The sequence below is a fragment of the Centruroides vittatus genome, unplaced genomic scaffold (genome assembly GCF_030686945.1).
Source record: "Centruroides vittatus isolate TY-2023 unplaced genomic scaffold, ASM3068694v2 contig_880, whole genome shotgun sequence".
In the NCBI taxonomy this organism is placed as follows: Eukaryota; Metazoa; Arthropoda; class Arachnida; order Scorpiones; family Buthidae; genus Centruroides; species Centruroides vittatus.
Window position 1 is genome coordinate 1,076,287 of NW_027122572.1, and position 23,259 is coordinate 1,099,545.

Sequence of the window (23,259 nt, forward strand, 5' to 3'; positions counted from 1 at the left end):
TTCGCAATTATTGCACGCGGGAGAGATTCGATCGTTTGAATTTTGAAATATTCTTTTTGCATTCTATTTCAAAACCGTCGATAAAACCTGACGAAGATCGCGGAGGCGATCGAAAACGTTAGTTAGTGGTTAATTTTCGTATGGAGTACCGGAAATTTAAAAGGCTTAGGAAGTGATATTGGATATTGGAATACCGGTATGAGGATTGTTTTTTTTAAATATAGTTAATTTTACAACAAAAAAATCAACAAAATGCCTAAATTAAGAAATGATGCTGGAAGTGTTTACTATAGCAAGGAACCTTTATTACCAACAATGCTATAGTAAGGAACCTTTGTTAAACAAAAAGCATTTTTTTAAAAATATTGTTACCTTAACCATAAAACCAACCAAATAAACATGATGTAGTCTAGCACAGAATGTTATCATTATTATGTTGGGTTAAGTGAGATATACTCGGTTAACACCGGTGGCTGTGTACTATGCTGGACCAAAGTCAAGGCATAGTAACCAAAACAGAAATTAAAGAAGTGTATCAGTGTGTGTGTCTGTATTCAGGAATTTTCTCACAATATGACATGTATTCAATATAGTGGCCTTCTGTAGTGTGATGTATGTGTTTCTATTCAATTGTAATGTGCCCAGGCTTTTGTGTAGTGTGTGTGGTATGACACCTGTAGAGGAGAGAACAACAGGTACAATAAGCACCTTATCCATCCTCCACAGATGCCTTATTTCCTGGGCGTGTTCTGTGTACTTGCTAATTTTTTCAGTGCATGCATTTTGTATATTGTGAGTGTTTGGAATGGATATGTCTATAATGTATGTGATTTTATTGTGTTTGTCAATGAGTGTGATGTCTGGTCTGTTGTGGTATAATTGTTTTATCTGTGATTATGGCTCTGTCGTAGTACATTTTGTGCGTGTTGTTTTCCAATACTGTCTGTGGAATGTATTTGTAGTATGGTTCGTGGATGTCTACTAATTTGTGTTTCTTTGCAAGCTCTTGGTGTATTATATTTGCTACTTGATTATGTCTGTGTAAATAATCTGTCTGTGCCAAGAGCTTGCAACCAGAGATGATGTGTTGTATAGTTTCTGGCATGATGTGACATTTTCTGCATGTGTCATTTGTGAGTGTTGCATCTTTGAGTATGTGTTTTCTGTAGTTTTTAGTATTTATGACCTGATCCTGTATGGCAATCATGAATCCTTCCGTCTCCCCAAAGAGGCATCCCCGAGCTAACCAGCTGTTTGACGCAGTTTTGTCAACAAAATCCTGGGCCAGATCATAAGGATGCCTGCCATGGAGTGCCTTTCAAGCCCACGATTGCTTAATGGTGTCTATGCTTTTTACATGTTGTGTTGTGTCCATATGATGTGAGTGTAAGTTTAATGGTGTGTTATTCGAGTCTGCTAGAGTTACTGCTTTATGTAATTGTGATGTTTCTTGTTTTTTGTAGAAAAACTCTTCGCAGTGACTGTATTTGTTTGTAGTGAAGGTTAACTATGTCAATCAGGCCACGTCCGCCATCTTTACGTGGAAGGGTTAATCTTTCTGTGGCGGATTTAGGATGATGTTGTTTATGCTTAGTAAGTGTTGTTGTTGTTTTCCTTTGGAGTTGCTCGAGATCTGTGTGAGTCCAATGTATAACTCCAAAAGAATATGTGAGTACTGGGATGACATATGTGTTTATTGCTTTGACTGTGTGTTTTGCATTTAATTGTGTTCTGAGAATAGCATTTAACCTACTTTGGTATTCTTTAATTAATCTTTGCTTTATTTGTGTATGTTCTGTTAGTTTGGCCTGTTGGAATCCTAAATACTTGTAGAACTCGCCCTCTTCCATGGATTCAATAATGTCTCCATTTCCAAGTGCAAAATCTTCTTTCTTCAGGATTCCTTTTTCTATGTGAAGTGTTTTGCATTTATCTAGGCCAAATTCCATTTGTATGTCCTTGGTGTATGAATGTGTGATTTGTAGGAGTTGATGAAGTTGTTTTTGTGTGGATGCATAAAGTTTTATGTCATCCATGTACATGAGATGTGACAGTGTAAACTGTGTATTTTTTTGTGTCTGATATTGTAACCATATTGCGTGTTGTTTAACATGTTGGATAATGGATTCAGGGCTAAGCAGAACCAGAGAGGACTCAAGGAATCTTCTTGAAAAATTCCTCGCCTAATAAAAATTTGGTTTGTTTGTATGGAAGTGTTACTAACCCTGAGATGTAGTGTTGTTCTCCAGTGCTGCATAGTGTTTTGAAAGAATGCAATGAGTGATGGATGTATTTTGTACATGTGTAGAATATGTAGCGGCCAACTGTGTGGAACACTGTCGAATGCTTTTCTGTAGTCTATATATGCCATGTGTATGTTTCTGTGGTGTTTGTGTGCTTGCCGTAGAATGACTGAATCTATGAGTAACTGTTCATTGCATCCCCTGTGGTTTCTACGACAACCTTTTTGTTGTTCTGTTAGAATGTCGTGTTCTTCAACATGTTTGTATATTTTGTTTGCGATACAGGATGTCAATAATTTGTAGCAGTGTTGGAAGACATGTAATTGGTCTGTATTGTGTGGGGTCTGTGGTATTGTTGTTTTTAGGTTTCATGTAGGTGATGCCCTGAGTAAGAAAATTTGGCATGTCTTGTGGATTGATGATGATGTGTGTTAGATGTTTAGCTAGTTCCTGGTGCAGTGATGTAAACTTTTGTACCAGAAATTGTGAATGTTGTCTACACCAGGTGTCTTCCAGTTGTGTGTTCTGTTAACATGTATTGGAAATCATATATGTTTATTTCAACACAGGGCATAGTTGGTATGTTGTGCAAGTTTCTGTTCTCCTCCTTGATCCAGCCTGCATCAGCATTGTGCGTGACAGCACTGGACCAAAGAGAAGACCAGTAGGTTGTGAGTTCTTCTTCTGTTGGTGTGCCACTGTGCTGTGTATCAGTGTTTGCTTTGTTATTAATTTGTCTGTAAAAGAGTTTTTCATTGTTTGTAAATAATTTATTTTGTTGTTTTCGTAGTGTACATGTTTTGTATCGTTTGAGTCTACGTGCTTTGGCAGCAAGTTTTTGTTTTAGTGTATCAATGTATTCTGTAATGCGTGTGTTGTGATGTTCATGTTTTGTGTGTGTTTTTATTTCTTGAGAATGTTTTTGAGCTGTTTCCTTAATTTGGGTGTTATGTTGTTTTTAGTGTATTGTGTCAGCCTGCCTAATTGCTGTCTAATGTCATTTATTTGTGTTTCTATTCTTCTCTGCCAGGCAGGCTTGTGATAGAATTGTGTTTTCTGTGTATTTGTCTGTGATTGTACTTTCAGTCCATGGTGTGTCACTACTGTGACTGCCCCAGCATAAACTAATGTATGAATGTCTGAGAGTGTAGAAATTGAATGAATGTAGTGTGGTAGTAAGTGAGTGTTTACATAATTTAGTGTTTTTCCTACTTCCTTTGACGTGTTGATTTTTGGTATTCGTGGTTTTTGTGTGGGATCTGTGCCTGTATATTTAGTGAGTGTTTCTTGAAGTATAAGTGAGAGTGTATTAACTAAATCCATGTCTATGTTATCATGATGGATGAGGAAGTGTCTGTAGTATCATTAGTGGTAATTGTTGTATGTGTGTTATTATCAATGCTTGTTGCTGGATTATCCTGACAGGTTACGTGATCTTCATTAATGTTAGATGTTTCTGTCTGTTGATGTATTTGATCAGCAACCTGTTGTTTGATAAGTTCAAGTGTTGTTTGTGAGATAAGGTTGTTGTGTATAATTGTTCTTTTTTGATCAACAACCCTTTGTTCGGTAACAGTGAGGTGAGGATACTGTTGTGTGAATTTATGGTGTAGTTGTTGTCTGTATGCTGTCATGTTTGTTTCGAGTTTTGTGATGGTGTAATAATTACGGATGATAAACTCGTTCATTTCTACTGTCCATTTCATCCGTTGGCGTGGTTTTCCAGCCTTTGTGGTCTGTGGATGCATTGCCACAGAAACACCAAGGCTGGGTTGGTTCCTCACATCTGTTGAGGGCATTGCAGTAGCCATGCTTGGGCCGGTGCTGCTTTCGCCATCGGTAACCAAGGGAGACTGTGGCCTATTTTTCGAACGTGAGCCTCTGCCTAACCCACGAACGCGGACCTTGTTAACCCGGGCGACGTCCGAGCCGGTATCACATTTAGATCTGGTTACTACCATGATACATATCTCCACAGAATGTGGGTGTGTGGTCACTCTTAGCTTCATTTCTCCCCATAGACCTTACTGGCATGGGTGTCCCTACCAGGAGCTTGTGCTCCAGCCTGCATTGCCCTATGGATCAGTAAAATTACTGGGCTCTCCCACCACGACCAGGTGGTGACCACGGGAGAGTCATTATTATTATTATTATTATTATTATTAAAATTTTTTGTACTTTATTACATGGTGTTTATTTGGTTGATTTTTGAAGTACATTCAATACTTCTTATGTATTATATCTTTGACCAAGATTGCAACATACTTATATGTATAAGTTTTCTTATTGGTTAAATGAGTGTAAGTCTATGGTGGTGGACAGATTCATGAATGTTTTTGTCTTCTTTCTGGATTTATTAGCTACTGGTCACAACTGGAGTTTTAGGTTGTCAAAACTATATCCAACAATTCTGGTATGAATCCAGTTTTATTCTTTTAACCATGGTTTTTGAGCCACAGTCATTAAAATTGAAATGAGAGTCACTGTTCAGATCACCAGGTTTGCTAACTAGCTAGACTGAAGCTTCTTATCAAAGATATGTCTGAGTCATCAGCTTGCCATATTTCATTGTCGTACTATATTAATGGATGTAATTGCTTATATATTCATTAAAAAACATACCCATCTATTGCTAAGTGATTTTTAAATTTAAGACTATGAGAGATTGGTTGTTAAAATGAATGAATGTTCTCCAACTGATAAATTGGAGAATAACCATTAAATGAGAAGTGACTTATGTATATAAATATAATGTATAAAATTAATGTAATGGATAATATCTGTAAAAATAATTTACTTTTTAAAGTTAGATATAAATTCATTGTCAAAACAGGGGAATTGGAATTTAATTAAATTAGAACTATTTTCATATGATATGATATCTGTTACATATCTTATTTCATATAAATTTTGAATTATCTAAATTAGCATTGTTTACACGGATATAACAATTACAATATTGAAGACTAAATACTAAAGAAAATTTTTTGTAGTCTTCTACAGAAGACTTCAAAAAGTCTCTGCTACTGTTACATGTTGGAACACAATTAACATTAGCATAGTAAACCTTCAGAGGAGGGGTATCAAACTGATATAAAGTAAAAGACCATTTTTGGTTATACCACTGCATGTGGGGCCACAAATTCAAATAATAATTAGTTGATCTATTAGAATGCTCTAGTCTAAAATTTTCTCATCAATTGAATTCTTGAATTGCAATCAACAGTATTAACTGCAAATTAGATTGAATGATGCAAGACGTGTTTGACACCCTTGCTTTAGATGCTCTTCTTCACCTATACATCTGCAAATTGTCTATAAATTCCTCTAGTGTCAGATATTTGTAAAAATAAACATATTAAAACATCCAGGATAAAAAGTGTTACAATATTAAAGACTAAATCAAACAAGTTTTTTTCTTGTAAAAAGGGGCTGGTGGAAATTACAATTTAATAAAGTAAAAATTGTATTACAAATACTTTTTACAAAAAAATGTTATATTTTTAATTGTGTTGGGATTGTCACCTGTGAACATTTTAGACTGTTTTACATATTTGTGCAGAGTTGTAGCCTACAAAGAAAGGTCATCTCTGCAGTGGAGAATGGTTGTTCCAGGTGATTTGGCATGGCGAGCAAGGAAGATACGACTAGTATTTGTAATGCAATTTTTACTTTATTAAGTTTTTTCTTTTTTGTGTCTTCTGAATGTCCACAACCACATTTAGATAAATTACATATCTATAGGCAGAGAAAAGCCTCTAAAGAAAAGCAGACTGTACTAAATTCAGAAGGTTGTGAAAGATTTCAAAAAAAATTTCTTGTACAATAGAGTTTTGGAAACTTGACTTTCAATAACTTGACATTCTATAAAACTCATCATTTTCTTCAAAATAAATAAATAGTAAATAAAAAGTAGTAATCTAATTTCTACATCTATAGCTTAACACTAGGATCAAATAAATTATGGTTATTCATTGGTGACACTTGATAATAGCATTAGTTCTTGTGTTAACAAAGAATATAAACCTTTTTCCAAAGTGCCACTGAATAGCCAACATTTTTTAAAATTAAAATTTAACTACAAATAGAAATAGTCACTATTGGTACGTAGTCAATACATAAATGAATTTGCACATATAATGCTTTTACAAAAATTCCGTTATATTTAGACCAGCATCATTATGCCATGAAACTAGTCATTTTTGATAACACATCACCTTCTCAGTGCACATTAAGTCAAATTTGCAGGACTCTGCTATATTTAAAATCTTCAGTATTATCATACATTTTATTCTAGTTGTTTTAATATTTTTATTTTTATACAGATATAACAATGTTTTCTTATTTCATGTTCAGATACTGTTGACTCCTATAGCAGTTAAATTATTAAGAGAGGTTGGAAGTGTAATGACAATTTTTATTTGGATAGTCAAAGAGAAGCATATAATATGGAAATCAACAAACATTTTGTGATGAAGAACTATTATTATATTATGTAATATATGTTATATATGTATCATTAAATATATAAAATATTATACATAGATTTTTAAAATTTGTATAATAAAATTGGATAAATACAAATTAAATACAGTATAGTGTAGTACTACAATACTTCATTGAAAAGTGTGTATTGAAATGCTTTCATATTAATAAATTCAATTTGAACATAGTTAATAGTTTTATTATATGAAGTATTGATATAAATTTAAGTAATTAACAATTTCTGAATTTTAATTAAACAAATTTTCAAGCAGGCTAAATTTAGACTAACACAGAAATAAAATAATTATTCTCCCTACTTTAGCAATGGTGTAAATAATCTATTAATAATAATAATAATTAGTTGTTAAAATTATTAATAGTTAATAAAACTAATTTTGCAACAAATTATTATAATCACTAGTTTCTGTTTCTGTATTGAATAAATATAAATTTCTTTAGAAAATAATTATAATTAAAATTTAATTTCTATTCTATCATTTCTTAATAATTTAGTTTGTTTTGCATAAAATTATAATTACAAATTTATAATGATAAAATCTTTGGCTGATAGAAATATATCACAACTTTAATTTTTCAGTAAAATCTTTCTAATAATAGACACATGTTTTTGGACATTGTCAATGCCCATCCACATGCAATTTCAATCAGAATGACCAAAAAATAGAATGCATGGTCCACAAGTTTAAACTTAGAACCTAAATATTTCAAAGCTTAAAAAGAACATCTTTAATCAGATCTGTTCTCTCTAGCTTTTGGAATTTTTAGATTCTCGGGTTTAAATTTGTGGACCATGCTTTCTATTTTTAATATTCTATTTGACATTGCCTGAGGATGGGCATTGAAAATGTCCAAAATCATTTCTGTGTCTGATATTAAAAATATTGAAAAGAGAGATTAAAAATGTTTTTGTAGTACAATCCATTTGATTCATGCATCTTTGGCAGTTATTCATTACTTGAATTAATAATAATAATGATATACTGAATTCTTTCAAGAAATAAAATGCCTATGGAAAATGGATAAAGTCCATATCGTACCTATTGTTCTCTTTTCCACAGGAGTTATCCTGCATTTATTACATAAAGGCCTGAAGATAACAGACATTCATTCAAATGTATATATATCCTTACAAAAAGCTACCATTCTGACAACTTATCATATTGTCAGAAAATTTCTCCAAACTAAAAAATATTTGTACTAGTCTCACAGGCTTGTCCATCTGATCTTCCTGAGATTTGATCCCAGGCATAAGCCAAGAATTATACACAGTAAAAATAAAAATAATAATAATAATAATTTTCATATTATATTTATGTGGTACTATGAGAATTTCCATTAAAGTTTATAATAATTATTAATTAAAAATTTATTCAAATTAATAAAATTTTAAATTGAAGCTTGCAATGCCATTACAGTTTATATTTACATCATTTGATATTCCAAAGAATTTGTAACATAGTGAGATTTTTATCATTTTATTATAAAATTGAAATGAATTAATTCATTATAAACAGGTGTTTTTTTTTAAATTTCTTCTGAAAAGTTTGTTTTTTGGCATTTACAACATTATGGCATTGCATGCTTCAATTCTCTGTTTACTTGAAAAATCAGTTAGAAACTATTTTTATCAGGCTAATTCAACAAGTTTCTTCGTTTTTCTTATCGGAAAAGTTTAACAAAAAAATTTAGTTTGTTGAATATGAAACAAATTAGGAAAATTATAAGCTCAAACATTATTATTATTTATTTGTTGAATTGTGATTTTAATTAAATGCTTTAGTTTACATATGTGTTTAACTTTAAATGCAATGTATTTAATTAATTAATTGATGATATTTTTGAAATTAAGATAAATGTTTTTGCAGATATTGATGTAAAAATAGTTGAGAATAAATAATTTTTAAACACAAATTAATATAGTATTAAATACAAAGAGTTTATTGATCAATTTATCATTGCCAATTTAATGATAATTGGTTTAATAATTATATGTATAGTTTATATTGTTTATTTGATTTAATTAAGCCTACTTTACTATATTAAATAATTACATTAATGTAGTATTTTGTATATTTCATTACTTAGCTAGTTAATATTTTGAACATTTTATTTTTAAAATTACAGTAGCAATCATTAAAAATTGCTTACTTTGTGTTATTAACTTATTATAGTCCAGCATGTATACAGTAAGTCATTAATCAATACAAACTGGTCATTTCTAATAGTTCTATAGTTATTAGCAGAATTTTCTTTAACCATAGGCAACCTTAAATATTGAATTATCTTAATATTAAAAGACATGCAAATCTCTCGTACTTTTACAATCAAATCATTAAAGAAAATTTGAGAGATTTTCTTTTAGAAATCAAAGTGTTTAAAGCATGTAGGTACTTAGTTTTAAACTTTTTGAACTAGATAAAGATAATCAAAAAGATGATAAAATTCTCAAAAAAGTGAGAATTATAATTAAAATATTTTGATTTCTTAAAGGAACAAATGAACATCATATAGGAGTAAGTTTCAGAAAGGAAAAGAAAATAGGATATCATTTTTAAGAATTAATTTCTTTCTGTTTAAATTTTACATTTCTGTACAAAATTGATTTTCAAAATTAGTATTAATGTCTTTTTAACATGTAGTTCTATATTCAAAATTATTTTATTTTTGGGATTTGCATTTCTTCTTCTATAAGTGAATTATTCCTAATTGTCCAGTATATCATTCATTTGTTTCCGAGTAAGTTTTTCATTTTATCATTCTGTAAGTCAAAAGTGTTAAATCTTTTTCAAACTTATTGGCAGGTTGGTGCCATAATGTATTAGACATTTTTGTTTATTTCCATTATTTGAACTTCTTAATAATAACTTAATTTCTTTATATACCTTCCAAACAAACTTAGAAATTTTGTCTTTTAGCTTCCATGTCTCTACATACAATGCTCACTTAGATATGCAAAAAGGCAAAAAGATTGCATTACACGAGTCTACGCATGTGGTGCATGCTTGTTCCAGTGCTAAAATAATTGATGGAAATTAATTTAAAGCAATTTAGTGCACAAACAATCTCTGTCTGTAAAGCATAAAGACAACATTGCAGATACATCTCACTAACCTTATATAGATTTGCAGGTAAAAAAACTCAGAACGTATCACTAACGTTTTCGACCCATTTTTTACGGTCTTCTTCAGGTGTTCTATAAATATTTTCTGGTTTTATTCTAATTTTTTAAACTTCCAGTTTCCGATGTTTTCTATTTTCGAATTTATTTTTCAAATCTTCTAAAATTTAAATATTAGAAAGATGTGCACTTGCACTAGTTGTTATAGTATTGCATCATAAATTGCCTGCCACACTCTCGATAGTTGTTTCTCTTCCTTAAAATTGATTGATAGACCTTTGCAGTCTGTTTCAAAAAAAGTTTCTAGTGCTTCCAGATTTCGCAGTTGGTTTATATGCCAGGTTTGTCTGATCATTTCCACTTTTTGTAGATCAGGTGTAAAGCCATTTTCATTAGCATATATTGCTAAGGCAGTATTGTTTTTCTGTTTTTCAATGTCTGTTTTGTGCTCGTGTAGCCGTTGTCTGAATGATCGTTTCGTAGATCCGACATATATGAGGTCTTTATCGAACCTGTTATTGTTTAGCGGAATTTTATATACTCCCGGCATTCTTTCGAGTTCTGCTCGATCTTTCTCATTTCTTAACATGCTGAACATATCTGGCTTACGTCTGTAAGTTATTTTTGCGTTAGTGTAAGCAAGTAATTGGCCATACAGAACTGCAAACCATCTGAAGAATGCTGAATCACTATTTTAGACTTTAAAGTGCTATGTACGTCTTGTTGTGGATCTTTGTTTGGAACCCTATTTAATAGGGCTTTGAGTTGGTTTTCTTGTTTTTCTGCCCTTAGGTTTTGATTGTACCTGTGGTATGCAGCAATTCTTGCTATTTTTCTTATTTCCTTCTGCTTGTCTTGCTCTTTGCTACAGTGTGTGTAGACCCTTCTAATAACTGCTCTAAAAGCTGCTATTTTGTAGCTGTATGGGTCATTGGAGTCGGCAGGGATGTATGTTGGGATGGCACTTGGTTTTTGGTATATCTTGGTGTCATATCTGCTACCATTGAATATCATACTAAAGTCCAAAAAATGAGCCCCTGTATTGCTTATCTGTTCCAATTCAATTGTCAGGCCATACAGGTTGGAATTCATGCACTGTATAAATTCTTTGATGATTGGCTTCATCTTCAATATGATGCATATGTCATCGATGTATCGCTGATATATTTTAATGTTGGGAAGGAACTTGGGGATGACCTTGGCTTCCAGAACTATAATTTCAGCTAAATCCCTTGACAGCGGGCTACCCATGGGTACTCCTCTTTTTTAGAGGAACATCTTTCCATCTAATTGTAAGCATGATGTATAATATAGTATAAGCAATAATTCTAGTATTTGTCATTGGTCTGCTTTGTTTGCTACCTTAGTCATGAGCCAATCTCATAGACCACAGAAACAAGGCTCTAATTTAATTGACGGATATAGCACTTTAAAGTCTAAAATAGTGATTCAGGATTCTTCAGATGGTTTGCAGTTCTGTATGGCTTCAATTACTTGTTTACACTAACGTAAAAATAACTTACAGACGTAAGCCAGATATGTTCAGCATGTTAAGAAATGAGAAAGATCGAGCAGAACTCGAAAGAATGCCGGGAGTATATAAAATTCCGCTAAACAATAACAGGTTCGATAAAGACCTCATATATGTCGGATCTACGAAACGATCACTCAGACAATGGCTACACGAGCACAAAACAGACATTGAAAAACAGAAAAACAATACTGCCTTAGCAATATATGCTAATGAAAATGGCTTTACACCTGATCTACAAAATGCGGAAATGATCAGACAAATCTGGCATATAAACCAACTGCGAAATCTGGAAGCGTTAGAAATTTTTTTTGAAACAGACTGCAATGGTCTATCAATCAATTTTAAGGAAGAGAAACAACTATCGAGAGTGTGGCAGGCAATTTATGATGCAATACTATAACAACTAGTTCAAGTGCACATCTTTCTAATATTTAAATTTTAGAAGATTTGAAAAATAAATTCGAAAATAGAAAACATCGGAAACTGGAAGTTTAAAAAATTAGAATAAAACCAGAAAATATTTATAGAACACCTGAAGAAGACCGTAAAAAGTGGGTCGAAAATGTTAGTGATAGGTTTTGAGTTTTTTTTACCTGCAAAGCTATACAAGGTTAGTGATATGTATTTGTATTATCGCTTTGTTCATTGGATAGAGTTGACAACAATGCAGAAATTGATACAAAAACTATCTTAAATTTCACACCAGCTGATTCCCGGACTGATGTGTCAGTAGCTTGCAGAGAAATTTGGCAACCATGGAATAGGATGGCACAATCCTGTTCCATGGCTACAATGTTTCCCAGACTCGATCTCGTTTGGGGTTTTTTCTGTGCAGTTACTGAAAAGAATCGGTATGTGGTGCATATGACAGGCCTGTAAAACAGCAACATCAAGAATGCTACATGCAATCCATAATGCCATGCTTGACCATCTACATCAGGGATAGGCAACCTGCAGTCTGCGTCGCATAAAATATAAATAAATATATTAATTTCCCAACTTAAGGAAGTATGCAGCAAAAATTCAAACATTATTTTCTACAACTTATGTATGTGAATAGTTTTTCCACAATTAATTTAGTAAAAGTTAAAACAAGAAAAACTAACAGACACATCGAAACTAATTTAAAACCAGCAGTCACTAATATTTAACCAAATATTTCTGATATATTATGTTTACATCAGTTCCAGAAGCTAAATTAAGTACCTATGCTAATTTATAATTATATATGAATAAATAATTGTGATTTACCAGCATTTTTTTTCCTCTTTTTTCTTGTATGCAGCCTGCGTCAGTTCAAAAGTTTTGAAATGCGGCCCTTACATAGAAAAAAGTTGCCCATCCCTGATCTACATCTACGGAACCAATGCTCTGTAAGCAATCAGTTCTGTAATAAAATAAAGTCACATTTTTGTATCAATTTCCACAATGTTGCCTTTATCCTTTACAATCGGAGATTGTATACTAAATAATAATAAATTAATTCCAATCGGTTATTTTAGCATTGGGACAAGCATGAGCCACATTCATATACTTGTGTAATGCTGGAAAGACCTCTTTTGTCCTGCAGAGATGTTTATGTTGACACCCTGTATATTACATTTAACTTTATTCTCCTAGTCAGTTTTTATTTTTCATAATGAAAATGTGTATGATACATTATTTGTTTCTACTTTATTGATTTTTTAATTCCAAATCTAATTCAGAATTAAAAACTTTTTGGAATGCAATCAGAATACTATTGTCTATTTCAGATGACTAAAGTATAATTTACCTATCTTTTAAAGAATCTTACTTGTTCACAAATGTTTTGAATAGCTTGTTTGCAATTGATGACTGTAATGAATGGGTTACATTTTATATTTAATGGTATTTTTATAAACAGCATAGAAAAGGGCTAATGAGATCTCCTGTGGAGGAGTAATAGTGAAATTGTTAGTGCTTTTGATAGTATGTCTGTTACCGCTAAAGCTCGAAAGCCGTTAAGTTGTACATTACCTAGCTAATCTCCAGATTAACTAGGATGATCTGTTAACATGCGGAATCAAGAGTTTTCCGCATTTTACCTAGGTAATCTGCACATTAACGGCTTCCATATCATTAAAGTTCAAGAATATGACCCTGTTGTAGAAATATCTTTGCATCAAACAGCAATAAAACAATCCCTTGGTACTGGGCAGGGTTTTAGAAAATGTGACTGCAAATCTAAATGTTCCACAAATAGGTGTGCTTGTCACAAAAACCAATTGCTATGTAATTCAAAGAGTAACCAATCTTTAGATTGCACTAATAAGTAAGCACAAATTTGTCATATGTTTTGCAAATTCATTTCCCTAATTGTAATAATATTTTAAACTGTTTGATTTTTTTGTATTACCATTTTTGGTTAATGTTACCCTAGGTATACAAAATGGCAGCTCGTATCTGACACCAGCATACAGAAGTGAGGAAACAGTGGGCACGCACGTTTTCTAAACCTAACCGATTCTAATAAATTACCATAACTATTAGCAACTAAATTATTAGAATAGGTTAGGTTTAGAAAACATGCGTCCCCACTTTTCCTCACTTCTGTATGCTGGTGTCAGAGACAAGCTGCCATTTTGTATACCTAGGGTAACATTAACCCAGTTTTTTAATTGATTGATGATTGACATATCATCATCCTACACACCGGGGTGTATAAAATATAAATCGAACTCACTTGTGCCTATTGACCGGTGTGAAATAAATAACTTCAATTCAACGAACGTTTTCTGGATGCCTTCCGTGTCCTTCTTCAGGTTAACTGCTGGATTCTATTATTTTTAAAAAACTGCGTTCCGATCTTTTAAGAACAAATTCAAATGAAGATAGTTCGAAAGCGCGATGACCAAGATTGATGATTGATTCTATCAACTACTTTGCTGATTGTTTGATTGTATTAACTTGATTCTTTAAATATCGAAAATTAAATAAATAACATTATGTTAATTTAAGTGTACAGAAACGTTGCTGTTGTTCCATCAAAGATCTTATTTCCACTTTACCGAGTGCTTAGTAGGTAATGTGCAGATGATTTAGGTAATTTGCACATTACCTAGGTAATTTGAGAAATGGAGCAATTTATGAAACTTTAACAGATCACCCTAGTTAATCTGGAGATTAGCTAGGTAATGTACACATTAACGGCTTTCAAGCTTTAGCTGTAACATGTCTACTAATATAAATTATATTTAAAAATAAAAAATTTTTTAGTAATAATCTATTAATATATATTGAATAAAATTGTTTTGTTTAAAATGATGATTTTATATTTTGATTTTTTGAGAATTGTTTTAAATTTATAAGAATTCAGGATAGATTTAGAAAAATGAATATCTTTATAATATATATTAACTTTCAATTATTAATTTATGAAGAAATAATGTTAAAATTGCAGACAGTTTTAAATGATTACTTTTTTAGTTTTAGTAAAAGTTTTACTAAATACACTTACAGATAGAGAAGCAATTATTTTAATTTTTTTTTTCTTTTAATAAGATGGTTGGTAATATTAATTATTCTTTCTACATTTACATATAAAATCATCTCAAATTTTCTATGATAAAATAGAGAAACTGAATTATAAGCCTAAATCAGTTCTATACAGGATAATTAAAACATGGGAGTCTTCCTGTATTTCTGTGTGTGTTTGAATTCAGAAAACATTAAATGTTATGAAATTTATCTTTACTTAATAAGCAACACAACACCTTCTGCATGTTTTCAGCAAAAAAAAAAAACTAATGGAAGATATTGTGTTTCTTACTGTTAATAACATTTCAGTTTCTAAAAGATATACCATTATCTTTGCTTATTTATTTATTTATTGTATTTTTATTTCATATTACATTATATTTAATTGTTGATAATTTATGATTGTTTAATTTGAAGTTTTTGATTTGAATATGAATCAGAGTATATCTGTTTTAAAAAATTTGTTTTGCCTTAAACTTCTTCTGGAAACATTCTAAATTTGTTAGCAGACTATGCATATAATTAATAAAAACTTGTCATTTTTACAATCTTTCTTGTTATTTATATGATGATGTATTGATCTATTCTTCCATAATATGATTTTGTGTGCATTGCCATTTAATTTGCCTAATATTTAATGTTTTGCCTAATATTTAATTTGTCTAATATTACATGTTTTCTATGTACGAGGAATGAGGAACATTCAAAAATTAATGTCAACAGTCTAATCTTGATGCACACGTACTTAAGAAATCAAAAACTAGGTAGTAGTTGTGTTGTCTGCTTCTTAGTATGTGCGTACTTTCTAATAAGTATTTGATTAAAGTATTTTGATTAATTAAGCAGTTAAAGTATTCTATAGAATCTGCTGAAGTTAACATAGTGGTGCAGACTGCCAAAGGAATAAAAAGTTTTTAAGTTTTATAAAAATCCACATAATGTGTGATTGGTGTATGACAAGGATTAATGCCAGATTAAAGGAAGCTTGCAAGATTGAAGCCTTGCCTTGTAGAACCATATCGAGGTGGGCTGATACATTTTGCTAGGGTCGGGAAGAAATACATCATGTACCTGGAGCTAGCCTAGCACTATCATTTGCAATTGTTACATTAACATATAGGCAGTCAAGATAGTAAATTAATAAAATAAAGTCATGGTAACTGTTACCTAAAACTATGAAGGTATAATGTTGGTCCATGATATACTAGACAGAACAATCATAAATGCACTGTATTACACATTTTTCTATATCCTGCAATGTACCAAAAACAACTGGACTTGCTCTACAGTAAATCTTGGAACACTTGCCATATTCCTGACATTTTCTGAATAAGCCATATTCCACTGTAATAAGACTTATTCAGAAAAATGACGTCCATATGGGAAGTATGGTACAGTAATTGGAAAGACACTATTTGTACCATTTGATGCTCTCCAAGAGACTGTAAATAATGCTGCAAGTTCATTGCCTACCAAAGAGATATGGAAGTGGATTATATTAAAGGTCTGTAACAAGAGTAACATAATTACTGCATGTAAATTAATTCATTAAGTATATCAATCAAAACCTTGATAATCCCAGTAAATAATTTAATGTAAATTTGACAAATGTTTTCAATCTTACACAGGATCTGCTTCAGGTCAGCAACATTCTAAATTAGAATGCACAGAACTAGTTTCAAATATACATGCAGTGTTGTAGCACTGTTGCCATTAATTTTTGATGTCCCTTGTATATTGTTATACATAATTTAATAAATATTCTCAGGTTAATAATTAAATAGTTTTATTTAGGTTTTTCCAGTCGTTTTTTTCTTCTTGTAGCATTAAAATTTAAATTCATAATGTAGAAATTTGTTATAAGAATATTTACTACAATAGGAATCTTGATTTCATAGAATCGATTAAAATCTGTTTTTATGAATTCTAAAATGAATTATTTTTAAAAACCCAATTCAAACTCAATTTTTAAGTAATGTTTAAATTTTTATAAGACTTGGCAACATTGTCAGAAATTCTTTATGGGAAAAGTTCTGATATATAAAACAGTAGTTAATTGATGAATTCCCTACATTGTATATACAATATATTAAAATGAAAAAATATGTCATTTAATGATTGTAAAATATGTAATTGAAGCATCCTAAATACAATGTTTATTTTTGGTGTATAACTACATATTTTAATTTTTTAATTCATTGGAAATTATAAATTTTTAAAAAATATATTAATAGTGTATAAGTATTACATACAATTAATAAAATACATCAGAATAAACATCCTATAATAAATTTTTGTTTTTGTTCTTAAAATATTATTTATCAAATAAAAAGGACAAGTTTCATTAATTAAAAATATTTTAAATTAATTAAAATAATTTATGTAGTTTTCCTGTTTTATAATAATATAAATTTTATCAATTTTATTCTTTACTGTATCATTTTATAATTAAAGTATGTTTTCATTAATTAAAAATTCATTTTAATTATAAAATGACTCTGCCATAATATATATTTATGACAAATAAATTGTTGCATTTGATGTATATTAAGATTTTATGTAATTTAGTGATTCAAAATTGTTATTTTTATTTTTTCAGTGTATATATGATTTCTTAACATTACAATAATTATCATCATATTATCATGCCATATTGTTTTGTCTTATATACTGAAAATTATATTGTATTGTTTTGGTTAGAAGCATTTATAAAAAAAAAAAAAAACAGTTAAATTTCAGATATAAATTTTATTTCTTAAAGCTGAATTTCAATATGGTTTAAAATGTTTATTTTTCTATTAATAATTTTTTCATTTATATTAAATTAATTTAGGGTGCTCATATCTTGCTTTATTATTATTTAGAATAATTTAATTAACATTAGTTTTACTTGAATTAATTGAAATTGATAAAGCATTTTCAAAGCTATAGTGGAACTAATGTTGGATTTGACAGACCAATCAAAATTCTGTCTGAACAAAAAATTATATTCAGTTAAGCTATGTAACTTTTTATAGAGGAAAAGAATGAGATATACCAAAGTTTTAATATATAAAAAACAGGAAAACTGTCTTTTCATGTTATTTGTATTAGATTAAAAACATATAATACAGTTTAAAATTTGCTAACACTTCCAGCAAGACAAAGTTATCATCAGGCAAAAAATGGAATACAGTCAAACCTGTTTTTATGCGGTGGATAGAGACCGCATAAAAAAAATCACACGAAACTTCATGAGTGGCTATAAAAAATAGTTTTCGCAACACAATTAAAAAAATATTTTTTTTTTATGCGGTCAATAGGGACCGCATAAAAAAGTCTCACATAGAAAATAACTCAAAACCGTACGAAATAGAATTTATTGACAACAGATGTCAGCACTTGACTGCATCATCTCGTCTATCGTCTGTTTTACCTATTTTTGTCCAGGTGGTGTTTTGTTGACTTAAAAAATAAATTATTTCATTTTTTGCATATTCATGCAATAATATTACTATAATAAGTTCATTTATGCTATAATAAGTTTATTTAGCTATAATAAGTCAACGTGAGACATGACAAATCGCATGAGACTAGTCGCCAACTATACCGCACAAAAAAAAAATTGCATAAAAAAATCACACAAAAAAAGACCGCATAAAAACAGGTTTGACTGTATAAGGATTAAATACAGATGTTTAAGAATACTAGTAAAACATGTAAATTTTAACAGATTTTTATCGAGCATATAAAGTAAAGATTTACCCTAGTTATATTTATTTTTGCCTGATAACTTTGTCTTATTGAAAGTGCTAGCAATTTTGTATTATATATTTTTTTTATCTATTAAAAATAATACCAAAAGACAATTTTCTTGTTTTATCTATATGATTTGCATTGCAAGTGTTTGTTTCAGATACAATATATATAAGTTCAGCAGAATTTGAGATATTAAAAATATAATCTAATAAAACATATATCTTTGTGTTTCATTGGCTTTCTAAAAAATTTGTTTAAAAAAATAAAGATCAGATTTTTCTATACAAATAAATTAAATAGAAATTCTTATTTCAGGAAGGTAATTTTAATTTCTAAACATATTCAAACTTTTATAGTTTATTTTCAAAGTTAAAAAATTTAAGTCAAGTTTATGTATGACTTATTAAGTCCACAAACTTTAAATATTTTAGAAGAATGTTTAAAGTTTGTGAACTTGTGAATTTTAAAAATATCTTTGTAGATAAATATATACAATATAAACAAAGCCACAATTCCGTAGCCAATCATAAATTTAAATTACTCCATTATTGTTGAGCATCAAACACAAGACCGTGTTATTTATTAAACACTTGGCACTTTTCCACTTCTATTAGTTGACTAATAGAAGTGGAAAAGTGCCAAGTGTTTAATAAGTAACACGGTCTTGTGTTTGATGCTCAACATATAAGAAAACACGGTTTCAAGAATACCTAAATTACTCCATTATTTTTAATATATATTTTTGAGTTTCATTTCCATGTGGATCTGTAAGGTAGCTGTCACAATTGAAATTAGCTCTCATTTTATAGATCACTAAAGATAAAAATTATTTTTATTGGTGATTATGAATCTACTCAGTTCAGAAAATTGTAATATCAGTAAGATAACTGATTTTTACAAAATGTAAGCAAAAATATGACAAATTATATTTTTCATATTACACTAGAAGTAGTGCATTAGTTCTGTCCACAGGTCTTTTCATTACTGGCTAAGAGGTGAGCTTTATGATAAAACTATAACATGACTTTTTCCTTTTTTTTAAAGTTCTGTTTTGTTCAGTTAGATTATAAAAGTAACTAGGTTTAAATTAATTAAATATTAAACTAATAATTAGAAATGAATTTTGCATTTAATTAAATAATCTTAAAAATTCTGGAAAATGTGATTTATTCAGAATGAGATTTGAACTTTTTTCCAGGTTGATAGTTTGGATATTTAACCAGAAAAATAATCATACAATTTAAGCTCAAGTTTGGTTAACAATTTGGGTTTTAATATATATATATATATTTTTTTTTTCTTTTGAAATTCTATGGCAGACCATTTGACTATAGTATTATAACAATCAACAAGATTATCATGATGTGTCTATATGCATTGCTTATCACATGCCTTTATTTAGCTATAACAAGCCATAAGAAAATTTTATCTAATTACGGTAGAGCATCATTTATCCAAATCAATTGGGGACTGGGGTTGTTCAGATAACCGATTATGTACAAAAGAATATATTAACCTATCCGGTGTTGAAATTTTTCTCCGTTGCGTGTTGCTTCGTGTTGAATTTACGTCGATTTTAAGCCCTAACGAAAATTTTTAAAATAATAATAAAGGCTATTGCATTGTTAAAAATTATTTCTTTATTTTGTACAAACAAAATAAATATATTGAAAAATATAAAAACATAAAAATTATACTTTAGAAGTTAATCTAGTATCAAAAATGTTCGATTCAGCATGACACAGTCCGACTGGAAAGCTCTTGGTTGACTGGTTTTCAGATAAACGGTGCTCTACTGTATATCAATAGTATCTTTATTACATCTTCATATTTGGGAAATGTTGTCTGCTTAGGTTAATTAAATTGTAAAATCATCCTAAACATAGGCAATTAGACTATCATTTTTTAAATAGTTTAGATAATTATTTTATTATCTAATTGATTTAAAATATAGCCCAAAAATAATACAGCATTGTAGAGTTAAGGTCATCTTTTCAAATAAATAAATGCTAAAGTACATTAAGGAGCACTGAAACATTAAAATTACTTTTTAGATTAATAATTAATAATTTTAGATAACAGAATTAATAGAATAAAATTAAAAAACTATCAGTATCATTAAAATGGAGTTTCAAAATATATACAATTGATTTTTCTTGTATAAACATTATAGTTTTGGATATTCTACAAGAACATTTGAATTTTGTATTTGATTGATTAACTGTGAACAACTATAGAAGTTTGAAAAAGTTCAGAAATTAAAGAATAAGCACTTTCTATTTGGTTTAAGGAAATTTAAGTGTTTATTTTTTCAATAGTTATATTCAAGATTTGAACTGCTAGAATAAAAATATTTCAACCATTAATATAATTATAACATTATCTCCTTTTCAATGGAGTAAACTTCATACACCTATAAACTAAGTACTTTCAGACATCTTTTATCTTCAGAGTCTTCACATAAAAGAATGCACAAATACATACAATTCACCAAATTCTAGAAACAAAATAAAACATAATTATAGAATTCAAAAGCAGGTAATCACAATCTATAGTATCACTCTCTGCATATCTCCTAAATCTACATTAATCCTAAGATAACAAAATACAAAGAATTAACTACCTCTTCACATGTTCTTTCTTGAACCATTTCCAATCATGAGACTTGTACATGATACCATTTCCAATCATAAGACAATATATACAGTGAGACTTGTATAAACCAGACTCACGTGGTACGAAATATTTTTTTGCAGTTTGGCAGATTTCTGTTTTGAACAAGCTTTTTTTTAACACTGAAAATTACTGTATATCTAAGATTAATAATGTCTTTCCTCAGGTTTTCCTCATAAATTTTTAGTTTTTAGTGAATATATAAAATTATCTTAGCTTTATCAAACTGAACTTCTACATTTTTATTATAAGCTTCTATAATGAGTGCTTTAGCTCTTGTATCTTTATGCATTGTTGTCACTACACTCCATCTTGATTATCTTGTATATTTTTCCTATTTCCCACTCTAGTGGTTGACTGTAAGGCAGGACATTATTTATGGGGAGGTAGAGTAGTTCAATTGTGACAAAGTAGAAAAGTGAAAGATCCTTGTGACATCACTTTTTACATCTACTGTTAATTAGTATTATATATACATGCTTTTGTAATACACTATGTCACATTTAAAATATATTCTTTTAAAACTTAATTTCTTTAATACTGTGAAATTTATCTTATCACATTCTCACTATTCATATGTTACAAATTACTCATCAGTTTATGTTTTTAGATACAAATATGAAGTCAAACAAATGCTAGGATAAGTAATGTTATGAAATTTTTGTAAAGTCATAGATTGTCTTTATCTCTAAGATCTTTGCTATACACATAATACACACAGAACCTTGAAATCCATCAGAATATAGGACTGAGACAAGTACAGGGTACTGTATTTACAAGTTAAGCACTTATTTAGTATGTTTGATATGTTAAAAAATGTTTATCAAATTTTTTTGAAAACTTCAAAATTTACTTTAAGAATATTTTCAAAGGAAAAAGAAATGTACTTTTAAATTTGCAGCCTGCAGTGCTTCTCATGGATTGGGAAACAACTTTTGAATTTGTTTGGAATGCTTTATTAGGGAATGTAATACAGAAGGTGCAGACGATAGTTACTAATGTTGTAGACAGGAGATAAAACATATCAGTACTCCTCATAAAGGACCATCCATAAAAGATTTTATGCTAAAATTTCATATTTTTAACCTCCTCCTGGAATAGGACAAAGCATTCCCATTGCATCAGTTGAAGAACACTTTACAAACCCATAATAGACATTAACATAAAATCACTTATTTTGATAAAAGTGAAAATAAATTAATTTTATGTTGGTATCTATTAAGTGATTGATGTAGTATATTTATGTCATAATAATGCAAAAATTCTAATGCAGTGACAACCATGTGACATCATTTGTGAGGGGAGCTTTGTCATAAAGTGACAATGAATGACATCAGGGTTTAAAAATGTGGAATTTTAGTATGACATTATTTATGGATGGCCCCTTTTGAGGGGTACCTAATATGCCTTATCTCATTCTGTGATCTTGTCCTTATTCCTCAGAAAATCAAAAACAATCCTATTTCACTTGAAAACCAATTTATTTCTTGTTTATATCTCAATCATCATCTAGAGATTCTTTCTCTTCCATTCAATAAAATCCTCTCAGAACTCTTAAGATCCTTCTTATACCTGACTTTCTTTTCATTGCTTCATAATTCAATTTTAATAATTTGATCAATTTTTTCTTTTCCTGATATAGAAGAAAGAAGCTACTCTTTTTTCAGATTAAATTCTCTTTCTTGATAATTACACTCAGATGTAGTTTTCAATGCTCTATAAATGTGGTCTTTAAATGCCACTAAAACATACTTTAGTATCATGCAAATCACTGGAAATGTAAATAGATCTAAATGCACTTTTTCTTTACACTGATGTTGCATATCTATCAACTTTCTTCTCAATTAAAACGTCCAAGAAATGAACATGTTTATTTTTTCAGTATTAGATCTTCTTGCAGAGTGGGAGGCCTCCAGAAAGCAACCAATCATACTGTCATTTAGCAAATA

General features: G+C 29.7%; 1 protein-coding gene across 2 annotated transcripts in view; it reads left to right on the plus strand.

Annotated features, from left to right (window-relative positions):
* The window catches only part of nwk (nervous wreck), a 275,370-nt gene that overhangs the window by 103,275 nt on the left and 148,836 nt on the right, over nt 1-23,259 (plus strand). The window lies entirely within an intron of this gene.